Source organism: Rattus norvegicus, chromosome 5 (genome assembly GCF_021556685.1).
Source record: "Rattus norvegicus strain SHRSP/BbbUtx chromosome 5, alternate assembly SHRSP_T2T, whole genome shotgun sequence".
NCBI lineage: Eukaryota > Metazoa > Chordata > Mammalia > Rodentia > Muridae > Rattus > Rattus norvegicus.
The window spans coordinates 170,194,314-170,214,126 of record NC_141538.1 but is presented as its reverse complement, the minus strand read 5'-3'; the positions used below and the strand labels follow the sequence as shown (position 1 = coordinate 170,214,126).

The window sequence follows — 19,813 nt, the reverse complement described above, 5'->3', positions numbered from 1 at the left end:
TGGCTCCATAGGCTCTGGTTTGAGTCCTATTAATTACTTTTGTGTGACCCTAGCCAAGTCATCAAATTTTAAAGCCCTTTGCCACCTCACCTAGGGAATGGTAAAAATGTCCCACGCCTTGAGATGATTCATGTCCTGAAACAAGCTTGGTAAACAGGACCCACTGGCAAGGGAGAGTCTTGCTGATATAGTCCTGTGCATGTAGGTGTGCGTGTGCCCACACACAGTGCTACGATATTATTCTGACTCAAGATAAACATCACTCTAACGTGATCGTCGGTGAGCCTTGCCTTTCTTGGGCTTCAATTCCTCTGGTCTGTACAGTACAACAGGGATCTGGGTGTGGTTTTCTTAACTTTACTACAATCCTTCACTGTAATTGTTATATCCCATCATCCATCCTGGTTTTCATCTCATGACGTTCAGGCTCCGCCCCACTTCCCGCCATAGTGGTGTGATTGGCCATCCTGGTTTTCATCTCCTGCCGTTCAGGCTCCGCCCTCCTTCTCCGCCATAGTGGTGTGATTGGCTATCCTGGTTTTCATCTGGTGATGCTCAGGCTCCGCCCCCGGGGCCCCCCCTTCTCTGCCATAGTGGTGTGGTTGACCAGGGTCCGAAAGCGAAGCAGGATGGCTGGGAGCTAAGAGACCTCGGTAGCAGTGAGCTCGATGACAGCAGACTCTCAGGAGGCAGCTTCAGTGGGATAGATCATTTTACTAAGGTGAAAAAGAGTATGTAAGCCTTTGGGGGTGGAGTAAGGGTGTTGAGGATGAGTGTACATCATTGGTCAGGGCCAGGGCACTTGGGATGCCTCATTTGCATAAGGAGGAAGTCTGGGTGCTGCTGGACATGACCTTATAGGGGGAAAGGAAGTATAACCTGGCTGTGTGACCTTTTACAGTGGGGCAAAGATAGGGGCACAAGGTAGAAGGGGACGAGCCTACTCTTGCTGATCTCAGGACAAGATTTCCAGGGTTTGGACATGACTCTTGCTCCAGGACTGCTCCCCAGGGCTTCATGGTTTCCCAGCCCACAATCTCTTAGAATGTATGATTAGTAGAGTAAACTTGATCTTGGGTAGATTTCTTAGAGTTTTATTGCTGTGCAGAGACAACAGGAGGAAGGCAACTTTTACAAAGGACAACATTTAATTGGGTTGGCTTACAGATTCAGAGGTTCAGTGAATTATCATCACGGCAGGAAGCATGGCAGCGTCCAGGCAGACATGGTGCTTTAGAGGAAACCAAGAGTTCTGCATCTTGATCTGAAGGCCACCAGGAGAAAAACTATCTCTTTCACATTAGAAGACCTGAAAGCCTGCCTACACAGGGGCACACTTCCTCCAGCAAGGCCACGCCCATTCCAACAAGACCACGCCCGTTCCAACAAGGCCACACCTCCGCTCCTAATGAATGTGGCCCAGGTAGTTCTTTAGTGATTGATTACTCTTTGCTGTCTGTACACGGAGCCCCAGGAGACACTGGCATGGTGGTGAGAGGTGAAAATGACCCTTCCCTGAAAAGCATTACTCCAGAATGTCAGCAGACTGTACTTGCTGCCTTTTTTTTTTTTTTAAACGCTTCAGTCCTTAGAAGGGGGAACAAAAATATTCATATGAGGAAATAACAGAGACAAAGTTTGGAGCAGAGACTAAAGGAAAGGCCATCTGGAGACTGCCCCATCTGCGGGTCCAGCCCATATACAGCCACCAAACCCGCTGCTTTTCTAGTCGATGCAAACAACTTCAGGAAGAAAAGTCTGTTTTGGTTCATAGTCTGAGAGTATGATCCATCATGGTGGGGAAAACATGGCATCCACGGTCAGGAAGCAGAAGAAATGGCAGACAGCTCTCAACCCTCTTTGTTTTTATGCAGCCAACATTTGGGATGATCTTCCCACCTTGATTAACCCCAGTGTAGAGATGGCATGTCATGCATAGGGCCGATGATTGTTTCTGTGTTGAGGCTAAACCCATGCAGTTGTCAATCAAGATGCACGCGTGGGGAGTCCCGTCTTCTTTTCTGTGGGCGCACTTTGCACTGTCTAATCAGCTGTTGTGAGCTCACTGTCAGTGGTGTGGCCCCTAGAGTTCACATTGAACAGAAGATGACCTCATTCTCCTTCCGCCACTGAGCTCCAGGGCCTGGGGCACTATTCCCTACTCTGGAGATGCTCCGCAGGTCTCATTTGGACAAAGCCCCACACACCTGCTCAGCCAGCCCAGGGCAGCTGCAGCGGGTACAGGTGGAGGCTGAAACCTCCAACTTACTTCCAGTGGCTCTGATTGGCAGCGACCATCTGACTGGAGCTTCTGGATCTTCAGCGCTCCCTCTGTGAGGACACCAGGAGCTCGGCGTGAAGCCGAGCAAGGTAATTCTCCAAGGAGCATGCATTAAAAATGATAACAAAGCCACAAAGACAACAAGCAGACAGAGGGACCTCAGGGGGGCCTGAAGCATATGCTACCTGCCAGTTAGGAGCCAGCATGACCCAGTTCTCAGGGAGCCACACTGCTAGGAGCAAAGGCTGCCCACACTGTAGACAGTGAATAACACTGTAGTCTGGGGGGGAAAGGGGGGTGCAGCTGCATCAGAGGTATATTGTATAGTTTGAGCTCCTCAGAAAAGGTTCCTGAGCTAGAACCAAGCTTACCAGTGGACCCTAGGAGGGTATGGATGGAGAAGACAGTCGCCATCCGGTCATGGAAGTAACATATGGCCAAGAAAATAACTCCCATTGACTCTCAAAGTGTCACATGACTGAGAAGGTTTTCATTGGCTACCAAAGGAGTCATGTGACTGAGCAGAGCATTCCAATTGGCTCCCAGAAATGTTACCCACCTGCGACTACAGACATGATTGGCTCCCGTACATGTCATGTGATTGAGAGTGCAGACTCCATTGGGTTGTGGAGCTCTTATAAAGATGACAGCTAGCAGGCACTCACTGAGAGTTGGAAGTGGGGCTTTCTCTTATGAACCCCAGCATAGCAGGGGGTATGTTTCTCTTGAACCAGATTCCAGAACTCGAAATGGGAGGCCCAAAAGAAGGTGCTGTGTCCTGGAGAGGGATGTGTCGTCACCTGCCAGCGGATGGCGTGATTCAGCAGGGTAAGGAGCGGTTCCCACATTTGCATACCCGATGCTAACAAGAGCCACACAGAAGCACCTTTGAAACGTTCACCAACAAAAGGAACTAAATATACCCATCTGATCTCACTTTGCAGTAAAATGTCAAAAGAAAGGGAGCGAGCTAGTCCCGATATTATTACCTTGAACTTTCCCTGGTTGCTCTCCCTGGAAGCATGACATTTACAGGGTTGGGGGCTGGTGCTCTGGCATACAGTTAACGCTCAGCTCCTGGTCTTTCAGGTTACATCTCTGAGCACTGCTGGAGTCTAGGCTACGACTCTGGTTCTTTTGCTTCTGAATCAACCATGTATGTGTTCCAGATGTACAGGGGGCCCGCATCTTCAGTTTCATTAACTTTGCACTTGACTCTGGAGAGGGGTTCCGAGGAGGTCTGTCTCCAGTGGTTGGGTTGGCAGGGCTTCCTGGTCACATGACCCTGGCTTGGCACCATTGGTGTTGCCATTTCAGCTGTGTCTGTCCTCAGGGCCTCTCATAGGCTTGTGCTTCTCAGTGAATACAGGATGCAGTGCCGAGAAGACACGGCACCCACTTCCCTACAGGCAAGACTCCCAAATGTTAGCTTTAAGAGGCCCAGGCAGCAGCTGCAAGGCTCTGAATAATACTATTTGGAAAGCCGAGAATGTCACTTTTGTGTTCCACCCAGCCAGTGGTCCCTAGGGCCTATAGTGGTCCAAGGACAGGAAACTAGGTTTCATTTCTCCATGGGAGGAGCACAGTGCCTGGTCATCTTAAGCTTGCCATCATCCAAGACTCTGTCCTTCCTGTGAGTCATGTGGTGCCCCTAGGAACCCTGGGAGCTGTCTTCTCAGTTTCATGTGCATAGCTTGCGCGCCCGCGCGTGTGCATGTATGTGCATGTTTGTTTGTGTGTTTAGGTACAACTGCATATGTATGTAGAAGCTGAAAGTCAACCTCAAATGTCCTTTCTCGTGATCCAACTGCCTCTGCCTCCTTCAGAAAATTCTTCCAGTGTGGGCCACCACAACCGGCTAAACGTTCTTTCTCAAGAAGCTGTCTACCTTTTTGCATTTTTTTTTTTTTGTTTTGGTTTTTGTTCTTTTGAGACAGGGGCTTTCACTGAACCTGGGACTCACCCAGGAGGCTCAGCTGGCTGCCATCTGACTCTGACCCCCTGACCCTCCACTCCAGTGCTGGAATGGTGTGTGCACTCCACCTTCCTGGAGTTTTTGCATGGGTTCTGGGGGCTCAGACTCTGCCTCCAGTGCTTGTGGGACAACCACTTCTGGGACAGGTCCCTAGCTGCGTGAGTCAGGCAGCTTCATCGCAGATCCCAGCATTCACGTTTGCAGCGGGATTTTGCTTTGGAGTGTGTCCTCCTGTTTTGAGAGTGCTACAGTTGATCAGCTCCTATGTCCCCTCTGGGACTTTATGACCAGCTTTGTCAGAGCCCCAGGTGCCCCGGAGCCATTTCTGACCTCATTGTGCATAAGCCCAAGAGAGCCAACATGTTGCCACTTCTCAGCCCAGGCTGGGGCAGGGCCGTGTGCCATTAGCCTGGTGACCTATGCTGCACTGTCACCCAGCATCAGGGACCTTATACAGTCCTGGGCACCCTGCGGTAGTAGAACTGTGTCCCGAGGATGGCTGGTACAAAGGATCTCTTCAGATTTCAGCAAGGCTTGGCTTTCGACTGTGGTGGGTTCCATCTTCTCCCAGAAGAATCTATTTCATGGCTGGCACACCTCTGTTCTCCTGGCCTGGGATGCCTGACTCCCCCTGGCTGGGGAACCTCCTCTTCCCATTGCTGGCCCTTTTCTCTAATGGCTAAGCTACCTTTGCTCTCCCTGGCTGATGCACCTCACTCTTTGCAGCTGGGACACATCTATTCTCCTTGGCTAGAACACCTCCACTGGCCAGCATATCCCTTCGAGGCTCTAGAACCACTATAAGTCTTACCAAAAAATCCCCTTGTAAGGGGAAAGCCTCCTTTATCTCCTTATTTCTGCTAAATGCAAAACATACCAGCCCAGGAAAACAGCGGGAACTGTCCTTTCAGTCACAGGAACTCCCCACTCCCCAGGGAACCAATGGAAACTGTCCTTTCAGTCACAGGACAACCAGTGAACCAATGGGAACTGACCTTTCAGTCGTGGGACCGCCCCCCCAGGGAACCAATAGGAGCTGTTCTTTCAGTCACAGGACCGCCCTATCCCCCAGGAAACCAATGGGAAGTGTCTTTTTAGTCACAAGACAGCGAGGGAACCAATGGGAACTGACCTTTCAGTCACGGGACCTCCACCCAGGGAACCAATGGGAACTGCTTCCCACCACAGGGCCCTCCCTCCTTGAGCCATTCTACAGCAAGAGAGTGCCGTCTGACTAGACCTCACTTCTTCTCACACTAACTTTGGGAATTGCTTCAGTACTTCTTTCCCCAGTTCCTTGAGACCAGACAGTGTTTCTCTGTGCTCATGGATCTCAGAGCATTAAAGTGAGGCCATCTTAGCCAAGGGCCAGACAGTTAAGGATTCTTATCTAAAATGTGAGGTGGGCCACATGGAGAGAAAGCCTGCTAATGTCCCAGAGTAGGTGTAGGGACAATCATCTGTAGCACTCTCAAAGGGCACGGGCATACTCCAAAGCATATTTGCTGCTAACACAGAGGGCTAGACAGGAACTGAATACTTGGGTCTGAGCCGTGTTCATGAGGATTTACTGGGTGAGTTGGTGTTTGCGCTCTCCCTGTGGGGGAAACTTGTGTGCACAGAGAGCCCGGGACCTGGCCCAGTCGTCACACTTGAATCAGCAGAGATGGACAAGTCACCTTCACGGGGACGAGTCAGAGGAGACATGTGCCTGCCAAAGTGCTATCTGAGGGACTGAAAAGGGAGAGTACATGGCCAGGGACTCCTAAGTCTCTCCTGTCTGTCTGTCTGTCTGTCTGTCTGTCTGTCTGTCTGTCTGTATCTTTATCTCTATGTCTCTGTGTGCGTGTGTATGTGTGTGTGTCACACAAAAATGTGTGTTCTGTGGATTGAATCAGGCTATCACGTTGATAAAAAAAAAGCAGTTTAACAACGGAGTCAATTCCCCTGCCTCCACATCATTTGCTTTTAACCTTGTCAGCTTCTTCCCTCACTACCCAGAATGCACAGCAGCAGTGGCGCCGTCCGCTGTGTGGATGGAGGATCCTGGCCTGTTCGTGCTTGGTCCACTCTCCTTCCACTCCCGGCTCCAACTGGCACCACTTCCTTGAGTCTGGCTGCCACCTTTTGATCCATGTATATGAAACCCGTTTAGCAGACTCATCAGTCGTGTTTAATTTTTATGTTAACACAACAAGGTGATTGAACTGTGCTGGAGAGGCCAGGGACAGCACTGATAGTTCTGGAGTAGCAGTTACAGCTTCAAAGGCATTGGTGTGGGAGCCGGTTCCAAAGCGGATCCTCAGGCCACGGCTTTCTCTGAGGAGCCTGGAGAGCTTTCAACTTGACTTTGCTGTCAAATCTCAGCTATTGGCAGTGAGCAGCCTCTGCTTAGAAGGCAGGATTGACTTGTGAACAAAACACAGGCAGGGCCGCTGGATATTCGGAAATAAACATATCAGCCTTGGCCAGGTCTTACCCACAAGTGAAATAAAGGTCGTACATTTAATGGAAACTGAACAACAGAGATTTTGGTGTCCATGGGATCTTCCAGAACAAACCGCCTTCCTTCTGAGAGTCCACAAAAGGACACTTGATCGACACTGTTTCCTGAGCTTTACAGCAGAGGCTCCTGGGATTTCCCTGCTCACAGAGCAGCCCCAGACCCTCCTTGTTTCTGAGTCTCCCCTGAGCAAGTGTTTAGGAGTGGTGTGGGTCTCCCACAAGCTCTGGGAGGGTTCTGTTAGTGACTAATGACGTCCCCGAGGCAGGCAGAAGTTTATTTAGCTCCATGTGCCAGAGATTCAAACCCCATTAGAGCTACAGCAGCACCCATTGCTTTCAGTGCTATCGAGGGCCCCGTGGTGGAGAGCGTCTTCATAGTAAGAGCGTAGGGTGACCAGAGGCACGAGGGAAGGAGAGACTATACTCTAGGCAAGAGGTCAGAGTGTTGGGACGAGAAGAATCCATACCCAGCACAGGAGGCCAGGGAGACTTTTGAGTGATACTCAACAGTCACACAGTCCTTCTGCTGATAGGACTCTCAGCTGACATAAGGCTTCTCACAGGTCACATCTCCTCAAGGTGTCACCTCCCAATACTGTCACACTGAGATCCGAATACAGGAACCTTTGGGGACATGCTCAAACCACTCGCAGCATGGTTGAGGACAGCCTCAAGACCTGAGCCCTGATTTGCACCCAGATTCTTTCCTGGCCTGAGATGATGTCTCTATCTCTCAGGGCCTTGGCCTCCCAGTGAACAATTATGCTGGGCTAAAGTCTGCTCTTCCAGAATCCCCATCCAATGCAACCACAGCCAGGCCGAGTCCAGAAACACAAAGCAGTCAGCAGCAAGCTCACAAGGAGAGGGTCTGAGTTAGTCCAGAGAGCTGTCTGCAGATAGGGCAGGCTTCAGGCCTGGCTCTCACCATCCCAAGGACAGAGAACAGGAGGTTTTACCTTCCTTTTTCCTTTCCCAGAAACCACTTTGCAAAGTCCCCCGGGAAACATCAGCCGAAGGAGGCTGGTCCAGGAATGTTCTGGAGTGGGAGAGGGGTTGTTATGGCAACAGATTGCTCCTAGGCTCTGAAGAGGCTCATCCCCAGCTGAACAAGGGAGGTTCAGGGGACACAGAGGGTAACACTTCATAAAGAGCTGGCATAGACGCAAACTCACGTGCACACTTGGTTGGAACACCTGAGGGGTGAAGAGGGAGAAGGGGCTATTTTTAGCAACCCCTTGGAGGCTGCCGTATGGGGGTCTTGGCTGGAGATTCACAGAGCAAACCTCCCACCCAACCGTTCTATCCACCCCTGCATGGCTCAGCCCCCCTTGTCTCCTGGCCTCCTGTGTTCCTCTCTGTTCACTCAGCCTTACCTGTCTCCCGATGCCCTCCCTCCTGTGGGGTCGGGTGAGGTATGGGGTGCACACAGGCAGGACACACAGCTTCAGAGCTTCCCTGGAGGTAAGAGGAGAGCGGGAGAGACAAATGCCTCCTCCAACCTTCCTTCTCTCTCAGAGCTGCCAGGGGACGGCAAGGGAGTGCGGTGTGGTTCGTGAGCATAGGGCAGGACTTTCTCTTCCGGGGTGACTAATTCTCTGCCGCTCAGTGGTGGGGTGGAGCTTGCACAGCCCTGTGAAAGTACTAACGGATATTGATTTGCATACCCGAGAATCCATAATAATCATTAAGATGAAGACCCCAGGCTGGGGTTCAGGGCCTGGACTCCCTTCTACTCAACCCCTCTACGGAGTCCTTCTCAAAGACCTCATGCTTTCCAGGACAAAAGAATCAGCCTGGCAGGGTGAGGGGAACCCTGAAACATACTACAGAGCCTTGGCCTTGCTAATGGCTTCAGTGGCAGGACTCTCAAATCTTCAGCAACACCCACAACTTACATCAGAGCCTTCACCCTGGTGACCCAGTGCAGGGTACATATTCATTGGGGAGAGAATTCCCTCAGGAACCCCTGCCAGCCTCAGGCCATTGGCCAAACTTCAGTCAACCTTAAGGCTCAACCACACAGCCACTGGGTCAGTCCCTGCGGATCTCAATGCCGAGCTGCAGGTCTTGGTCCACAGTCCCAGGTGGTGGTGACGGACAAGGGCTTGTCCCTGCCTGCCTAGACCTGATCGTCTGATGCAGACAGGCTGTGTGGTTTCCTGCGTCCACTGCAGTGAGAAGATTCACAGTGAGTGGTTTTAATCATAAACTGTCACTTCCTCACAGAATCAGGGGCCCAAGTACTAAGCACGACATCCCCAGGGCTGATTTCCCTCTGCAGATCCCAGTGAGGATCCGTCGGCTTCTGATGTCATCCTCGGTGTACCTCAGTTCTCCAGAGTGCAGAGCAGACGGCCCGTCTTGGGTGGACTCTACCCTGTACCTTCAGATCCCCTCCCCTCAGGGTATGTCCTGCGATCCCGGCACCTCTAATATCATGAGGTCTTTGCTAGGTTTCATACTTCCATTTCTACAGTGACCTCTCAAGGCTCCCCTGGAGGGAACAGAACCCTGACACACATTGCCTGACCTTAGCAGCTTTCTCCAACCTTGAAGAGATCCTCGCTGACCCTGTGACTCCTGGTCATAGGGGTGGTCGGTCCAGCACTCCTTGTGTTGCTGTGATAGACACCAGAAAGCAACTTTGGTAGCAGACGGTTTGGTAGCAGACGGCTTACATATCACAACACATCATGTAGGGAAGTCGGGGCAGGAACCCGAAGGCAGTAACTGAAGCAGAGGCCCTGGGGGAACACGGATTCCTGGCTGCATTAGTGGCCTGTTTAGCTAAACATTTTTATAAAGCCCAGGGCTGTGCACAGTGGGCTGGGCCCTCCCACATCCGTCATTAATCAAGAAAACCCTCCCTAGGCTTACCTACAGGCCAGTCTGCTGGAAGCATTCTCTCAGTTGAGGATCCCTCTTGCTAGATGACCTCAGCTTGTGTCAGCTGACTTCGGACAGCACAGAGGCTTTCTGGGAACTCGGGGCAAGCTTCTTCACTCTGTAACACTCATTTTATTTCCCCTGCCATGGAGATACCATTGTTGAGCCATGCTGTCGGCTCAGAATGGAACCTGGCCAGCATTTCCCAAGCTATAGGGTGTGGGGAATGTGGACCGCGCCACCATTGGCAGCGGCGTGGAATGGACAAGGTTGAGCGCGTCTAAACTTGGAAATCTCAAAAACTGAGATTAGACTCTCACCCTGAGACCAGCAGGAGTGGGGCTAACTCCCTCCCTGTTTTCATGCCTGCCTCAGACCATGTAACCTGGAGACTTAACCAGGTGGGTCCCAGCACCTGGATTGCCTCTCTGTACTATCGGGGTACCTCAGTAGCCTTAACCTTCACCCAGTGGTCTTTTGACATCCTGGATGGTCTCACACTCTTCCCTTAAAACTATATAACCCTTGGTTTACCCTGAATAAAGGGTGTGAGTTCAAACCCACCTCTCATAAAGAAATACAACCGAAGATCGCCCCAGAGAGCTGCTTCACTAAAGTTCGTTGGAGAAGGCCTTTGCTTGAAGGAGTTGTAACACTAAGAATCTTGAAGACACCTCACCCTGCCCCCTACATCCCTCTTCCCATCGTCCCCACTACTGAGCATGGACACTGGTGTGTGATCACCGCCCTCAACAATCCAGACTCAGCTGCCACCACCAGGACTTTGCAGCTTCCGGGAAGACGAACCAGCAATGGTCACACTACCTGAAGACCTTTTCCCTTTATCTTCCTGCAAAGATCCTTTTGGGCTCATCCATCAAAAGAAACACAGCAGCGAGCTAGAAAAATCCAATAACCGGAGCAGAGCAAGCTGCAAATGAGTTCTGTCCATTTCCCTCCTCAGACACCAGCAGCATAATGAAGCTGTTCCCCGGGAACGAGTCCTCAGATGGGGACCTGACAGGAGAGAGGCTGCTAGGTGTGGTGAGAGATACTGGCTCCTAAGCCTCCTGACGGTGCTCTCTGAGGAGCTCAGTGGCTGCAGTTTGGGGAAAGTCTGCTCAACACTCCTGATCGGTTACAATCACACTCTTAGGTATCTGTCATCTGGGGGACAGACAGGTGCCAGACAATCATGGTGTCCAGCCCTGTGACCCTGAGACATGGTGAATGGCCAGTAAGCAGAGGCTAGAGGACAGGTTGGCTGAGAATGGGTGTCTTGAATGTTCACCCACTATGATGGTTTGTATATGCTCGGCTCAGGGAGTGGAACTATGAGAAAGTATGGCTCTGCTGGAGTATGTGTGGCTCTGTTAGAGAAGGTGTGTCCTTGTTTGAGTAGGTGTGACCTTGTTGGAGTGGGTGTGGCCCTGTTGGAGTATGTGTGGCTCTGTTAGAGAAGGTGTGGCCTTGTTTGAGTAGGTGTGGCCTTGTTGGAGTGAGTGTGGCCTTGTTAGAGGAGATGTGGCCCTTTTGGAGGAGGTGTGGCCTTGTTGGAGTAGGTGTGTCACTGTGGGCGAGGGCTTTAAGATCTTCGTCCTAGCTGCCTGGAAGTCAGTCTTCCACTAGCAGCCTTCAGATGAAGATGTAGAATTCTCAGCTCCTCCTGCACCATGCCTGCCTGGATGCTGCCATGTTTCCACCTTGATGATAATGAACTGAACCTCTGAACCTGTAAGCTAGCCCTAATTAAATGTTATCCTTAAAAGAGTTGCCTTGGTCATGGTGTCTGCTCACCATGTAAAACCCAACTAAGACACACACCCAACCCACCAGTGCTTATCTCCTTAACACGGAGAGCAGAGTTCTGATCTGAGACCCACAGGATTCTGGGAACATAGCTAAGCAGTCCTGAGGGTAAGATGACATCTGTGTAAAGGATCCCATAAGAGTGAGTAAGTACACTCCCCTGGGCAGGCATCATCACATTTTTGACCTCATGGCAATTTCAAAGGAGGAAGACACATGGATAGCTCATGGAAGAACACCGTAGACTCTGCATGGTGAATGCCAAATATAATGAGTCTGGCACACTACACCCCATGTTGACTTTTCCTGGGGAGGCTGTACATCCCAGATAAGCATGGGCAGGAGACCTAATTGTTCCACCCAAGTCTAGCTTAGCAAACCAGTGAGTTTTCTGGGTTACCGAAGTATGCATGACAGGTTACATAGAGTAAGGGTGATGACAACAATGGCTGCACCCCTAAAACAATAACCCTATCCCTGGGAACAAGTCACAAAAGTTGCACCCCTATAGCTGCCCAGAGAGCTTATGGATATGTCAGAGGGTCTCATCTTCCTAGAATTTATTGCTGCTTCTATAGACTTGAAGAGGCAGCTTGTGAGTCCTGTAAGTTTCAGAAACTCCTGAGACTTGTAAATGTCTTTACTTACTGTGTCTTAACATGCTTCTTTCCAGAAAGGAGTGTTCTTAGTCACATCTATTCAAATGTGAGACCAAACAATGACCAATACATTAACCAATGCATTTCTCAAATGTCACTCCAGGTAGGCTTCCAGTCAAAGATATCTTGTTTTCCTTGAATGCTAACTGGACCTGTCTTCCTGTATCATACAGCTTTCACCTCTGAGCACAAGCCCTCAGGACCGTGTTCCTTGGTCAGTGCACATTTTCCGAATCTCTCTTTCTATGAAGACTTTGGCTGCACATCACTTGACACCTCCTGTTTGGGGGTTGCCATCTTCTTCATACCAGCTTATCCCAGGACTGACAGACTACAGTGGGACATGCTGTCCTCTAAGGTGTCTCCTGTCTCTGCTCACCCTTCCTACACAGCAGTAACCCTCTCTTTATTCAGCCACTGGGCATGTTCAGATTCTATTTCAATAGTGTTGAGCTAAAGTCTTTTCTCCACATAAATCCTGATTTGATGAACCAAACTCAAGAGCTACACAGATGGCCTGCTGGGGATGAAAGTAAAAGGCAGGCACAGCAGTCACTTTATTCTCATGGTTGGGACGAAACAGCAGACAAATAATAACTCGAGGGAGGAAGGGTTTATTTTGCTTCACAGCTTGAAAGGGAAGCCCATCATGGCGATGGGGGCCTGAGGCAGCTGGTTATGCCACATCCATGGCCAGGAAGAAGAACAAGATGAGTGTGGCGTTCAACTTGTTTTCTTTCTATTTGGTTTAGAACCTCAGCCTGGCACGGTGCTGGAGTGGGTCTTCTCTCCTCAATCCAACCTTTCTGGAAACACCCTCACACATGCACAGACGGCTGTACTTTCTGGGTGGTTCTACATCTTGTCAAGGTGACAAAGGAAGATTGACCATCACAAGAAAGGCTAAGATAGTGTCAGAGTCAGCTCACAGGCTCTGAGGCAAAGAGTATTTGGCATCTGGAAATGTCTCCTGAGTTGTTCAGGCATCAGCTTGTGGTGGGTGTCAGCTCATCCGGAGAGCCTTAGTCGTAAGTACCCAGTGTGGACTCAACTGGCTGAGCAGAGGGCCTGGTCCACGCAGGCTCCATGAGCTTGTGCAGATGTCATTTGGTGACATTTTCTGCTGTGTGTGTCCTCTGCTTTAGGAGGCTCATCAGGTTCTCCAGTGCAGGTGATGTGTCTGAAGATCCAGGCCACTCACATTTGTAATATGAGGTTCTTGCAGATCCTGGGTATGGCTAGATTTCATGCTGGGCTTCCCCAAGTCCAGATGAAATGTGGTTGCTTCCTGCAGTTCTGAGGTCTAGTGACAGCCTCTCCCTCCTCTCTGCATATAAGGCCTGAGATTCAGGGGTTCTCTGCCTCTTGCCCTCAGAAGGCAAAGTATCTGTTGGACATTGGGTTGTAGGAGTGAGGAGGTGGGCAGTGAGCTGGCCAGAATGAAGGCCAGTGCTGGAGGCCACAGGAGCCCCAGATGCACCCCTGCCTTAATTTCTGTCCCTTTCTTGACCATACCTGGTCCTCCCCTCACTTCCCACCCCCTTCCTGACCATGTCTGGATATGATGCCAAGATGAAAGACTCTATTTTTCTTTTTCTCTTCATTGCCTCCAGCGTAGAAGATTATTTTAATTCCAAGGACCGAGGCTGGGGGATGATAGGAGGGTGGGAGCCAGGGTGACTATCCAGAATATGACCGATCTGTCTAGGACCTTTCACCTAAAAACCTTGCTCTGTTGATCTCCATCAGCATCCATCCAGACACTTCCGGTCCCTGTGACTCTGAACCACTCTTCTTTCTCCCTCATTCAGACTTTCACAAATGAGCCACCATGTTGGTACAAAGCCAGCTGAGCCTGTACCTGCTTCCTTGTGACAGTGAGGAAGGCAGGGTTGAACCTGGAATGGTTTGTCTCTTTCTACCACTAGCTGGTGGGTGGCGTTGTGGTAGGTGGAGAACATAGGAGTAAGGACATAGGAGAAACGGGGTAGGGTTGGTAGAGACGTATCAGCCCTGCACTGCACTGAGAATTACACGTGCACACAGGCGTGCACACATGACTTCTGCTCTTTATCTGGTCACCCGTAGGCTCTGCATCCTGGGGTTCTCCAAACCATAGTCCCAAAAGGGACGGGAGAGACAATCACCTTTGTATGGGACATGTACAAAATTCGCCCAAATCCAACCCAACACCTATTTATATCGCGGTGCTTATATGGGATCAGGTATTGTAACTAATCTAGAGATGCAGGAGAGGGGCTGGCATTTTCTATGCCTACTTCACCATCCTACCCAAGAGGACTTGAGCAGAGTACATACGGCGTTCTTCTCTGAGAGGTCCCTAGACCAAACGTCATGTGTATGAGAGAAACGGGTAGGTGTACATCACATGATATTCTGTACGCACACAACCTCAGCGCCTGTTGTAGACTAAACCATGCGGCTAGCTGTACCTTTAACATACATACAGTAAGCTGGGCCATCCGGTGTGGTAACAGTGATATTCATCATGTTCGTGTGGCCATGCTCAGAAGCTCAGCACTCAGACACCTCTAGCAGGAGGTGAATGGGCAAGCGTGGGTGCCGATACTGAGGCCAGATGCCGGGAAGCTGATAACACACACCGCGTGAACAACCAGTTTGCCGTGCTCTGTGGGCCTCCTCTGACACTGACGGATTGCTCCCAAGGTCACGGAACTCATGATAAGTCTCTGCTGCCTGTCACTCACCGGGCCTAGGGCTGGCGGCTGCTGGAGAAGCCATGAAGAGTCTGAGCACTTGAAAACACACTTTGACATATGAACGGGTGATGTTTTCCAGAGTGGGGATCCTCCATAGATGTCAAGGTTTGCTGCCTGTCAGCCAGGACTGGGAGAGAGAGGAAAACCAAAGGAGGTCCCTCCTGGGCCACCCTCTCGGCATACAGATGTGTGACAAAGTTGAAAGGTGTGGGATTCCCTGGGCTTCACTGTAGGTCACAGAGAGCGAAAGCCCAGCCAAGTGTTGGACTCAATCTCTAGCCTCTTCCGTCCTCGCAGGTCAGGCTGGGGTCAGACTCAAAGCCCTGCTGTCTTTCTTTCTGGTGCCCAGCCCCCTCCAGAGTCACCCCATTAGCATAAAATCCAGCGCCTCCGAGAGGCTCATAAATAACAAAAAAACGCTCCAATTACTAGGGGCGTTCCAAAGATTGAGAGCTCTTCCCATGGAGCAGGGACAAAGGCCAGTCAGATTTTTTATTGTAAACACCTTGTTAAGAAAACAACTGAAGGACACAATTACAGAAAAACAGAAAGTAACTGTAAGAGCACCCCCAATCCCAGCAGAGCCCATGCTGGGTTCCTCCCTGAAGGCCAGAGCGTCAGAGGGCCAGCTGCTTTCACCGAGCCTCGTGTTTGTGTGGAGGTCCCTGCATCCATGGAAGGACCTGGGATCCCACTTGCAGGTCACAGCACCTTGTTGGGATGGAGAGAGGCCTTAGCAGGTAACAGCATTTTCGTAAGCCTGACTACCTGAGACGGATCGCTGACAAGCCAGGATGGAAGGAAAGAACTGATTGCAGAAAACTGTTCTCCTTATACACACATGCTGTGACATGCACATTCGTGCACGTATACAGACATACACATAGACACAGACACACAGACTCATGAACAGATACACACAGAGACACATAGACACAAGACACACATACAGACAGACACAGACACAGACAAACACAGAGAAAACACAGACACATACATAGACATACACACATACATACATATACACACATATACACACAAGCACATACAGACACACACATACATACATATACACACATATACACACAAGCACATACAGACACACAGACACACAGAGACATCACAGAGACACACACAAAGAAAACACACACAGACATATACATACATACATACACACATATACACACAAGCACACACATATACATAAACACATACACATATACACACAAACACATACACATAGACACACACATATACACATAGGCACACACACAGACACACATAGACATAAACACACAGAGACAAATCCACAGACACATAAGACACGCACAGATACATACAAGACACATATACACACGTAGACACACACAGAGATACACACAATGGCCTGCATTCATAAACACACAAGCACACACACAGAGTGGTCTACACACATTCACACACACACACAAATAGACACACACACATACAATAGCCTGCATGCATGAACACACACGCACACACACACAAACAGACACAGACACACAGAAACACCCACAGACACCTCCACAGATACACACAGTAGCCTGCATTTATGCACACGCACAGACACCTACACACAGACATATACACAGATACCCACAAAGGCACACACACACACACACACACACACACACACACACACACAGTAGCCTGCTTGCAGGCACACACACAGATACACACACAAACATACACACACACAGACACACAGATACAGACATACACACACACACAGATACAAAGACACACAGACAGTGGCTTGCATGCATGCACACACACACATACACAAACATAATAACATAGAATAAATAAATTGTGAAAACAAAACCATGTCTGGGCCATCAACTTTGGGTTCTGCCACATTGCTTGGTTGACAGTGAGACTCAACAATGCATGAGAGTTTCTTCTGAGGCAGGAGAATGAAAAGGAAAGAAGTTCTAGACACAGCAAGATTAACATTAGAAAACTACCAATGGTGGAGGAAGACTGAAAGCCCCTCTCACTTAGGCTACCATACCATTTTGATAAGCTCTCCAATACTGGGATAAGCAGTTTTGCTACAGCCCAGTAAAGGATGAGGAGTCTTCACCTGGGGCTTGAGGCTTGTCCCAGCTCTCTAGCCCATGCCATCCTCAGGAGGGCCTCCGTTTTTCCATAAGTTATTTCCACCACTATTCAGGTGTCCCTGGTCCAAATTTTTGTTATGAGACTCAAGAGCCTAGAAACCTTAGTGGGTGCTCTCTGGACTCTAAAACACATAAAATACTTCTTCCCCTAAGATAATCTCATCCCGCTTTGGGACTATCTCCAGGTGGGTGTGTTTAAGAACCAGAGCTTCAAGAATAGCCACTAATGCCTCTGGAGGTTGGAAGGCCAAGGTCAAGGTGTGGGGCCAGATTCAGGTCTCCTGAGAGCTAACACAGGGTTTCTTACAATGCAGAGAGAGTCCCCTCTTGTATACCCTCACCTACCACTCTCCTCCTCCAGTCTTTCTTTGCCTTCAAAATACTTATGGGACACTCTATTTCACAGCAGGAGGCCAGGGTGTTTTGAAAGTAGACTTGGGAAGAAGGGAGCAGATACCCACCCCCAGCACCCCAGCTTTCACCCCCATTGTCTCTGTTCACAGTCCGTTCCCTTTATTCCTTATTCTCCATCAGTCCTTGACAAGGGCTTGACACATACTGGTCACATGGCCTGCCCTACGTTCTGATCCTTCCCCTCCTAACTCTCCTAACTTGTTTCCCCTTGTGCTCGTGTGTCATTTGGAGACTCCCCATGCCTGGAAGGTGTCTTAGTTAGGGTTTTACTGCTGTGAACAGACACCATGACCAAGGCAAGTCTTTAAAGAACATTTAACTGGGGCTGGCTTACAGGTTCAGAGGTTCAGTCCATTATCATCAAGGTGGGAACATGGCAACATCCAGGCAGGCATGGTGCAGAAGGAGCTGAGAGTTCTACATCTTCATGTGAAGGCTGCTAGCAGAATATTGCCTTCCAGGCCAGCTAGGACGAAGGTTTTAAAGCCCACACCCTCAGTGACACACCTGCTGCAATAAGGACAAACCTATTCCAACAGTGTCACCCCTTCTAACAGTGCCATTCCCTGGACAGGCATATACAAACCATAACACAGAGAGACCTTCTGCTGGGTAATGCCTGACTGCCATTTGCCTCTTCCACTGGGCCTCAGAGTTTGTGGAGAGAGGACTGCACTGTGTCCTGTTGATTGGCTCTATGTTGACTGTACAGAATGCCGGCTTGCCACTTATGCAGGCCTGAGAGACTCCAAGCCCTATGGACACTGTGGTGTACGCACTGCTAGTTTTCAGGTACTTGGGGCAGGTGTAGTGAAATGCGGGGTGCAGTTCCACCTTGAAGACATGATGGATAATCTTGGAGGACGACTCTATCATCATGGTGGTGAAATTTCACTGGGGAGCATCACCAATGATTCCAACACTCCGTAAAGAGTTGTGGACGTTAATATTGGCTGTCAGTTAACTTGACAGGACCTAGAGCTTCTCAGAAGACAAAGATGTAAGTGTGTCTCCAAGGTGGGAAGAACCATCCTAAATGTGGGTGGCCTCATCCCATGGCGTCAGGTGATGGACTAGATACTAAAGAGAAAGTGATCTGAGCACCAGCAGTCACCTCTCTCTCTGCTTCCTGACTCTGTGTGTGTGTGTTTGTGTGTGTGTGTGTGTGTGTGTGTGTGTGTGTGTGTGTGTGTGTGTGTGTGCGGCTGCCTCATGCTCCTGCCGCTGTGCCGCTTGCCACAATGGACTGCATCTGTGAACTGTGAGTCACACTGACTGAAACTTCCCTCCCTTAAACTGCTTTTATCGGGAAATTTTTTCGTAGCAGTGATAAAAAACTAAGTTGAGAGATTAAGGTTGCTTTCCGTGTGCTTATCACGCCCAAATTCACACACTCGTTTTCTGATCTGGTACCCCTATAGGCTCAGAACTCTCATACCCAGACTGACATATTGTGTGATTTCCAAACGTGAAGGGGTCAGTCAGTGGCTTTAGGATTTTCAGTGTCTTTAGTCTCTGCAGGATGGAGGGAGCCAGGGGTGGGAAGGATCACTACCACTCTCCGTACAGATACTATGTTACCGTTGCCTTTAATGTGATTTTATGCGACAAATGTTGCCTCAAGGACGTTTTAATCTCTTTGTAACAGCCTTGTAATAAAACCTTGTTGAAAGAACTCAGAAGAGTCTAAATTCTCTTCATCGATTCTCTCAAACGTGTGTGATCCTGAGAAGGCCTGGAAGGGGGAAAAAGAAAAAAAGAGATAGGTGTTTCCAAGAAACTTCCCTCTGGCAGGCGCAGGCTGTGAAGGAAGGGGCTGACTCCAGGTGGGCGACACTCACAGCAGAGCAGGGTGTCTTGCTCTCTTGGGGATTAGGGCGATGCAGGCAGGTTGGAAGGACAGAGACCAGCCTGGAAGGACCCTCACTGCCCAGTATGGCACAATGAGAGCCAAGAGATACTGACGGCAACACTGAGGTTTGAACATTCACACGCCCACAGTGATGCTCATGGTGCAAAGTCCTTCTCCACATGGCATGCCTGTGGGCATGTGCTCCAGGACAAGGATCAGAACACGACTCATCTGTCCGTGTCACGGACTCCAGTCAAACCCATCGACTGATGCTATTCCTTCTCGGAGAACCTGCAGGAGGCCATCAGAGTTGTGTTTCGCAGACGAGTCTACACTCCCACCCCTCACAATGGGGTCACATTTGGAGAAAGTCTTTGGAGATGTCACCTGGCATGATGGGTAATCCTAATAGTCAACCCATCAGGTTTAAAATCGCCATAGAAACCAACCCCTGGGCACATCTGGGAAGGAACTTCTTGATCGGGTTGATAAAGGTGAGAATATCTACCTAGAATATAGCTGACACCATGCTATCGTTTGGGATCCC

At 49.9% G+C, this 19,813-nt stretch overlaps 1 long non-coding RNA gene across 1 annotated transcript; it reads right to left on the bottom strand.

The window, feature by feature from the left end:
• Positions 1 to 6,409: 6,409 nt before the first annotated feature.
• Positions 6,410 to 9,817, bottom strand: LOC148006187 (uncharacterized). Its single transcript, XR_015621474.1, has 3 exons — positions 9,639 to 9,817; positions 8,135 to 9,505; positions 6,410 to 7,954 (listed from the first exon to the last, which is right to left on the bottom strand). It is a non-coding gene; the product is annotated as an uncharacterized LOC148006187 (long non-coding RNA).
• Between the last annotated feature and the right edge of the window lie 9,996 nt (positions 9,818 to 19,813).